Genomic DNA, 9,409 nt, shown 5'->3' on the forward strand with positions numbered 1-9,409 from the left:
TATAGCAGGCCTTCTGCAGTAAAGCAGTATGGCCACAGCAACACCATGTGCTAAAATTGTAGCTATGCTAATATTGTAGCTAACAGGCTAAAAGTGTTCCCAAATTAAAAATCTTTTTCATCAAACAAACAAAAACGAAAAACAGTTCATACAGTTGTCATGGTTTTGCACTACATCACCTGAAATGCATAAAATAGAATACACAATGGCATCAGATACAGAACAATGGTTCCTTCTCTTGTGTCTTGTTCACAATGACTGAACAACATCCTGCTCCTTTCAAAATAAAAGGCAGTTGAGCTTCAGAACTCCATTGAGACACACTGCCATCTATTGACGCAAAGTGGTATTGGTACTATATTACAGACTAGTGTAGTTACATGAACTGACAATAAAATAAAAATACAATAAAACATGCAATGAGGTGTCAATATTAAACACTTAACATTAAGAACACAGCTATGGCATGTGGCCAAATATGTTTCATATCACCACATAGGCTACATACTGTAATTATGCCTTAGGCATTATTGATCATTGTGAGCATTACTTACTGTAGCTAAACAACAGAACACAATGAACAGTAAAATGGCAGTGTTTTTAACAGAGTATACTCGTAAACCTGGACTAAAGCTTAAAAACAAAAAGAACTGCCATCAATCTTAGTCTGCTCTCATTTCCTTCTACTACACCAGATGTCTTTGCTAGAAATAGCAGATCTTGCTCACAGCAAGACATGCTGTGAGCTTGTAGATCATGCCATTTCTAATCTGATATTTCTACTGAGTGAAGAAAAACTCAAGAGAAATGCCCCATTTCAATATTACAGGCCATGACCAGAAATGGACCCCTAGGTGTTTACTGGGCCTTTTTAGAAGCAATAACCCTCAATTTGAAATTTGTGAGGTTGCAATTATTTTCTTCCGTTTCTCTTCATTTGCCAGAAATATCCGGAATAGCAGATCTACAAGCTCACAACACGTTGAAATGCGTCTTGCTGTGAGCTTGTAGATCTGTCATTTCTTATCTGCCATTTATGGCGAATGTTCCATGTATGTTCCATTTATTTTTATTTTATTGTCCTATACAGTTCAGTTCATGTAACTACACTAGTCTGTAATATAGTACCAATACCACTTTGCGTCAGTAGATGGCAGTGTGTCTCAATGGATTTCTGAAGCTCAACTGCCTTTTATTTTGAAAGGAGCAGGATGTTGTTCCCAGAGCTGCTGAGAAATATTGAAGCTGCCACCCCAGTGGCCAAAGCTGGAACGGCAGGCGGGGAGAAATACATGCACGAGCAAAACATACCGAGATATATTTATATATATACATATAAATATGTAAACATATTATACATACATACATATGTATTTACATATAAATAGGCATCTCGAGTGTATTTAATAAATATCTCGCGTTCAATCCTTGACACACGGGCTGCCGTAGAACGCAAAAAGGACACTAGTGCGCATGCTCATAACTTTACGCTAACCCAAAATCGACTCAATAATTCTACTTCCGGCAGGCTTCCGGGTGCTTCAAAACGCCACTGAGCACATTCATTGAAATGATAGCTGGGGGCTACTTTACTGCAGAAGGCCTGCTATAAAGCTAAAGCTAATGTGTGTGCTATATATCCACTGGATAAAGCTATGTAATCTGGACTGTAAAGGTGGATTATGATGGGAGGGGATTCCTTTTGGTTATTTCTAATTACTGTTGATATGACTATCTCTTTATTTGCTATTGTTATTTTAGATGGATGCATTTATTATTTGTGTGTTATTTTCTTTAATAATTATAAATACATTGTTCACTATTTCATCTGTGCTATTTCTTTTGTAAAATATTGAACAAGGTTGAGGTACCAAAATGTGAAATATGTCCACAGTATCACATCAAATTTCTGTACCACCCATTTGCTGAGGTCTCTGGTATTACTAGATGGGAATCAAATCACTAACAATTGATCTGTAAAAGGTAATTTAAGTATTTGTTACTAGTTAGTAAATGAGGAGTAGTTGCAACTTTAGAATAACTACCCAATAACATAAATTAACCATTAACAAATACTTAACTCATGTTAGTAAATGAGGAGTAGTTCCAACTTTAGAATAACTACCCAATAACATAAATAAACCATTAACAAATACTTAACTCATGTTAGTAAATGAGGAATAGTTGCAACTTTAGAATAACTACCCAATAACATATATTAACCATTAACAAATACTTAACTAGCCATTAGTAAGTGAGTTACTAATAGCTTGCTCATAATCATTTGAACATATATAAGGTGTAGTTAGTTTGTGAGTAATCTATCCCTTATCTATAAGGAATAGTTATAACTCCTTACTAACTGTTAACAAATATTTAACAAGTACATTATTAACTCATTAACTAATGGTCTATAAATGATCTATTAACTAGTTATAAGGCATTGATAAGACAGTCATACATCATTAGCAGACAGTTAATAAGTCAGTTAACTAATCATTTGTGAGTGATCTATTATCTATCTAAGGCATATTTATAAATCCTTAACATACTACTAAAACATATTTAACAAATCATTGTTAACTCATTAACTAATAGTTTGTGAGTTGTTTATTAACTATCTATAAGGCATGGTTACAAGTCCTTTACTAGCTGTTAACAAATATTTAACAAAACATTAATAACTCATTAAATAATGGTTTATTAATGATCTATTAAGAAGTTATAAGGTATTGTTATTAATCCTTAACTGACTATTAACTAATGCTTAACAAGGCATTAATAACTCATTAACTAACAGTTTATGAATGCTCTATTAACTACTTATAACGGATAGTTATTCTAAAGTGTTACCCTTTACTTGATTATTTCCAATTTCCAATACTTTTACTCCACCACATCTCAGAGGCAAATGTTGTACTTTTACTCCACTACAATTATTTGAAAACTTTAGTTTAGATTATTATTACAAAGCATACATCTTCAGCCCAATTCGGCCATTTGAAAATAGCCGATCCACAAGCTCACAATGCGCTGCGCCACGATGCGACACATTGTGAGCTTGTAGATCTGCTATTTTCAAAATAATTTTATACATTTGAAAACATGAAATGAGACATTCTGCATAATGAGTACTTTTATTTTTGATGCCAATGTAACAGGGTATTTTCTATATTGCAGTATTGATACTTTTACTTAAGTAAAACACGTGAGTATTTTTTCCACCACTGTCAATTACAGATTGACAAGGAATGTGAGTAAAATTACAAAATAAAATAACTTAAATAGTACCTAAAACTACTCAACTAAAACAAAGAACATTAATTCAAATTGCTCTGAACTGACCAAATGATGGCAAGGAGAGGAGTTTTAAAGGAGTAGCTCACCCAAAAAAGTACTTGATTGATTTTCTATCAATGACACCATTTTTGGGGTTTTGTTGCACTCCTAAGCCAATAATTTGATGACCGCAGGAGTTTCCAGTACAAGATTCACAGAGTGTCCTACTGAGTCTCATATTGACCGATGACCCGGTCGTCAAATTATTGGCATAAGAATGCGACAAAAGCAGACAAAATCGCCATGAATTCAAGGCTTCATGGGGTGTGTAATTGATGGAAAATAAGTCCTTTTTTGGGTGAACTACTCCTTTAAAGACTTTTGAAGCTCATTCCAAGAAGTTGAGCCGCTGACAGAGAAAGCTGCCTTGCCCAGCTCTGTCTGAACATGAGGAACCTTGAGCATTAAAACATCACTGGAGCGGGACCCAATGGAAACAAGCCCGCAAGGACTTTTTTGGCCGGACCTTTTAGACAAAAGCATTATAAATGTAACTGTGTTGTTTTACATTCTTTTGCCTAATAAAAATTTCAATCAATCAAAAACATTTTTCTGTGTCAGCATGGAACAAGTATAAGCGGGGAACATTCCAGCAATTTTCCAGCCAGGGAACCTGAGAAGAGAAGATTTGTGTAAAAAATGATGTATAGAATGTACAATTTTTCAAAATTGTTCAAAAACAGCAGATCCACAAGCTCACAATATGTTGCTTTACAACATGTTTTTTTTTTTTGTGGCTGATCTACAAGCCACAGGAATTTCTGCAGTAGCCTAGCCAATTAGTGGGGGAGTGAAGAGCTAAGAGGTAATTATGTCAAAGTCAAAACAAGACAAAAATAACTATATAGTATTATACACTAATCATAACTGAGAATACCATGAGAGGATGCATGAGTCACTGGTTTACAGAGTTATGTGGTACAATAACATCACTAATTATTTGACTATTAGGGCATTATAGCCAAGTGGTCCTCATTTTTCTTTATTCAAGGTATCCTGTTTGATATGCAAATGTAGGTCATGGACCCCCATAACTGACTGTACAAATGTGTACACCTTGTAACTACAAGAGTGTCCATTTGTACACTTTTGTAGTACAGACCTTTTAGGGTCAATTTAGTTCCAAACTATCAGTCATTTTGCTGGGGAGCACCTTGAAGCCCTTCAAGGACCCCTGGGGGTACCCAGACCCCACTCTGAGTATCACTACTGGCCTATATGTAAGACTGGCACCTATTATTTATTAATTAATTATCCGGGCCAGATATCATCGCTGGCGGGCCAGTTCTGGCACTAGTCCATGAGCCAGGGCCCCAAAATTGAGCAATGATTATCGAAAGAGTGGGCAAAACCAAACCTATATTAAATTGTTCATAGGGTCAATACGAGTAAATAAATATATGATAACCTTTCCACAGGATTAGCTTTTTCAGGAGTATCTTTTTCATGGTTATCACACATTTTGGTATTTTCCCCATACGTACATGACAGGTGAAAAAATGACAAAATTTAAAAAATAGTTATCATAATGAAACTTCCTGAGTTGATTACTTACATGAAGACAATGATTTATCGTATTACAAGTTTTCTGATATTGTATATTTAAATATGCAAATTAGGCATTAGGAAAATATGCCCACATTTGCATAACTTTCCAGAATCAACATTGGAACATTGGACAAAGCCAGAGTCAACATACTTATTTCATTTTGTTAAGATGTTGGAGTCAAAGGTTTTTAACAAGGGAATATTCAATATCTGGCTCAATTTTGGGGCTCTGGCTCATGGACTAAATGCCTAATTTTCATATTTAAATATACAATTTCAGAAAACTTGTTATACGATAAATCATTGTCTTCATGTAAGTAATCAACTCAGGAAGTTTCATTATGATAACTCTTTTTTAAATTTTGTCATTTTTTTCACCCTTCATGTACGTATGGGGAAAATAACCAAATGTGTGATAACCATGAAAAAGCTACTCCTGTGGAAAGGTTATCATGTATTTATTTACTCGTATTGACCCTATGAACAATTTAATATAGGTATGGTTTTGCTCACTCTTTCGATAATGAAATCTTGTCTGGCTCATGGACTAAAAATTAAATCAAGTCATTTTAAAGCATAAAATGTAATAATACATTTTTGGCAGGTTTTCAACAGCATTTTATGGTTGTCGGCCTGCTGCCACTTTAAATATATTTAAACTGGTAAAAAGGACTGGTTATAGTCTGTGACAGAGCACAGGGCCGGACTGGGACAGTGATTCAGGTCGGGAGTCATGCACCCTTACAGGCCATCCTACCCACACACTGCCTCTTAATAGCCTTTTTTCTTTCTTTTTTGATAAAATATTAACATTACAATTACAAATAGCAGGACAAAATGCACTTACTGGAAAAATAAAATAAAGAAAAAAAGAATGTAATAAATAAGCTTGAGGTTATAGGCTTTAGGCCAGTGGTTTTCAACCCTTTTCATATCAAGGCCCATTATTTATTCGGCATTTGAGCCACGGACCACCATTTGATGAGATTTAGACTCTCAGACCCAAGACTTAGAATATTTATTATCGTTGGATATGATTTTGTCCAGAATTCCATGCTGTATTGATGTGGTACTGTACCACATAGGAGAGAAATAGATCAAAATATCAATTATTTAATTAAGTAACGCAGATGTTTAACAATAATTTAACTCTTGAGAGCGTAAAATGAAACCAAATAAGGTCCATTTGGTTACCAAGTTACTCTCCATCATTTAGCTGGGGACCACCTGGAACCCCCTCAAGAACCACTAGTGGTCCCCGGACCACTGGTTGAGAACCACTGCTTTACTCATCACTGATTCTTCTGGTTTTCATATAGCTTTAGTTTTTGTACAAAACTAGCAACATATTGCCTCATCTGTTTTTTTATGTTTCATAAACTGAGTTACAGGGGCGTCAATTGCGTATGGCAGGCTATTGCAGCTGCCATACCCTGGCTCCAGGGGAGAAAAGAAAAAAAGTACTTTTTTGATAATAAATCGGGAAAATCAGGCAAAAATAAGAATTAAATAACATAACCCTAACCTAACCCGAATCCTAACCCTAAAACCGAAATAAAGTAACCAAAAACTGGAAAAAAACGAACCCAACCCGCCAAGAACCGCACAAAAATTTCGCGCGCGCGCGGGGGTGACCTCGTGCATGCATGCTGCGCGCGCGTGCATGAGGTCCCGTGCATGCTGCCATACCCTAGCTTTTGCTGAACTGACGCCACTGCTGAGTTAACACTGGAGTTACTGACGATTTCCATTTATGACGCTGACGCCACTGCTGAGTTAACACTGGAGTTAGACGATTTCCATTTATTCACTGTATTGCCTATTTTAATGTTTTATGCTTTTGCTTTTATTTTATTTTATTTTTTGTTTGCTTTATTGTTAAATTGGTTGTAACTGTAACTGTATTCTTGCTCTGTAAAGCACTTTGCGCTGCATTTCATGTCATGAAAGGTGCTATACAAATAAAGTTTATTATTATTATTATTATTTTGTCCACATGAGGGCAACAAAGACTGTTTAATAAAAACAGATCAACGGAGTCAGATCTTTACAAGTACTTCACACCATTACATTTATTACACTCACTGTATTAGTTAAATTCAATGGATTTAGATGAACGTTGTGTTTTTGCCCCTAGCTGTCTGTCAGTCAGTAAGTCTGACAGTCAGTCAGGGATTATTATATTCTAATTACAGTATAATTACGTACTTACTTTTCTCCCGGAATGAAATGTAAAGTAACGTATTGGTGTTCCAGGTCTAAATGGGTTTAAACAAGGGTTCTCTCAGTCCAATAGAACACAGTGCTGATACTGTACTTTTAATTTCCTCCTTGAGGACAGGGTTTAACAAAACAATTTTACATGTCACACAAAAAATAATCAGATAAACTTAAATAATTAGAAACTAGGACAAAAATAGGGAAGACTCCAATACAATTAAACATGAATTCTGATGCTCTGATTCACTGTTCAGATGGATGTAGCACTATTAACCATGACAGCACAACTCACTCACATCAAGCAGTCTCTATAAGTTTCTCGTGTAGTATAGTCCGTGAGCTGGTGAGCCAGTAGGGTTGGTTGGTACCATCTGAGGGGAATACTGCTCATAGTGAGTTTTGGCCAGGTATACATTATTATTACATTATACCACTACCAGATGTTACATGATTTTATTTCCATGTTGGTGTTGTTATTTGCTGTCCTGTTTGAGATCAATTGTGCAGGCCTCTTCTGTTCTAACTGCTTTAATACCTTGTTTTGTTTTTAATCTCACTGTATGTAAAACCAGTTTGTGAGTTATCTCTGTGAGAAGTGCTATGTGAGAAGTGCTATACAAATAAAATGTACTTACTTACTTACCAGAAAATGAGACAGTTAAATTAAACGTTTACAAATTAAGGTTATCAATTTTGCCAGCCATCTCCTTTGACGGAGCCCATGCTCGAGGTGGCCCCTCAAGTGCTTGAGAACAGTGTGGGTTAAGCATTCTCTGTGCCTTTTCAGCTAACTAGAAGGGTTTCTTTGTATCACTGTTTATCCTTATCCTGTAAGCTGTAACAATCCTTTAATAAAGATTATGTTACAAAGAATAATCACCATGAGAATTATTCCCCCCATATGGTACCGGTGGTGGCCCAAATTTGGGGTCCTGGCTCACAACTGGGGCTGGAACCTGCAGGATAATCGATTCCAGCCTCTTTAATACTATTTACTCTGTCAAGAATGAATGAATAAACGAGTTCGAGATTTTGCAAGCCATAGAGGTTCTTCGCATGTGTAAAAAAAAAAAAAACTGCTGAAAAAAGCACCTGCTGCAATGGTGATATTCATGTATGTAATGTCAATCCGGGAAAGCATCAGACTTGTCATGTCATTTCAGACTTTGTTTTTTCAGAGAACTGTTAGGATTTAGAAGGCATTTGTAGAATTAATCACTTACACACTTACAATAGCAGGCTATATTTAGTTTATTGAATTTCATAATAATATATTTCCTTAGAATCTATGTATCATGGTATTACATCTTTAGATATTTACAGAGGAAACCTTGAAAACAGAAATACATCTTGTGTAATGTATAGTCACTATGTTGTCACTGCCAGTAATACAGAACATGGAGTCTGAGCTATGCCCACCGTTTTTCAAAAAGAGAGGATCAATAATAAGAGAGACTCATCAGTTTGAAGTAGAATGACTCAGTTCTATGTACAGGTATAGGCTAAATTTGAAATGTGCGTTTTGGTGGCATGGGGAATGGATTGATAACACACAGAAAGCTACCACTGCTGCAATATTATCACATATTTTCTAGCACAAGGGGTGTATTCCTTCCCAAAAATCCCTATGACAATTGTTCCCCCTACATGTAGATGGTAAATCTGGGGTCCTATCTTACGGACTACATGAACTGGGGGTGGAACCTGCCTGATATTCGATTTGTCCCACTTACTGTAGGTCAAAAAATGTATGAATGAATGAATTAGTGATTCTGCAAGCAATAACTTTCAGCAAGGTATCAAGTAAGTCCAACAGAGTCTTTCAATGGACAAGGTATTGTCTATAGTCAAGTCAGAGGGAAGTGGCAGTGTGAGGGCAGTGTAGTGGGAATTGTTACTTGAGGGGATAATCAAAGGCTGCTGGTCTTTGGCCTACTCCAGGTAGGACAAACTTCATTTATGGTTGGGTTCGGGTTAGTTGGCTCGCCATCATGATCCTTTCAATCAAGATAAATAAACCTGGCCTGGAGTCATAGAAAAGGCCAAATTAAAATACGAAACAAAAACAGCAGATCTACAAGATCACAGATTAACTAAAAAACAGCTTATCTACAAGCATTGCATAACTTTCAGCCGTCTCCCCATTCGTGTCGCCATTGGCTTAAAGGAGTGAAGGACAGCCAGGACAGCCAATGACACTTAGGTGTCACTCAGGTGTCGCTTGGGTGTCGGACTAGGTCTTAGTCTGTCTGTAGAGCTGCCAGCTTTCAGCAAGCGGCTAAAAACACCTGTGATATTCATG

General features: G+C 36.2%; 1 protein-coding gene across 1 annotated transcript in view; it reads right to left on the reverse strand.

The window, feature by feature from the left end:
• The window catches only part of LOC311063676 (chemerin-like receptor 1), a 40,201-nt gene extending 33,063 nt beyond the window's left edge, over nucleotides 1–7,138 (reverse strand). Inside the window, exon 1 of the mRNA XM_084083211.1 lies at nucleotides 7,100–7,138. The gene's annotated coding sequence lies outside the window, so the exon portion shown is untranslated. The remainder of the gene's footprint in view (nucleotides 1–7,099) is intronic.
• Between the last annotated feature and the right edge of the window lie 2,271 nt (nucleotides 7,139–9,409).

The sequence above is a fragment of the Gymnoscopelus microlampas genome (genome assembly GCF_963454915.1).
Source record: "Gymnoscopelus microlampas genome assembly, chromosome: 2".
NCBI classification, from domain to species: Eukaryota; Metazoa; Chordata; class Actinopteri; order Myctophiformes; family Myctophidae; genus Gymnoscopelus; species Gymnoscopelus microlampas.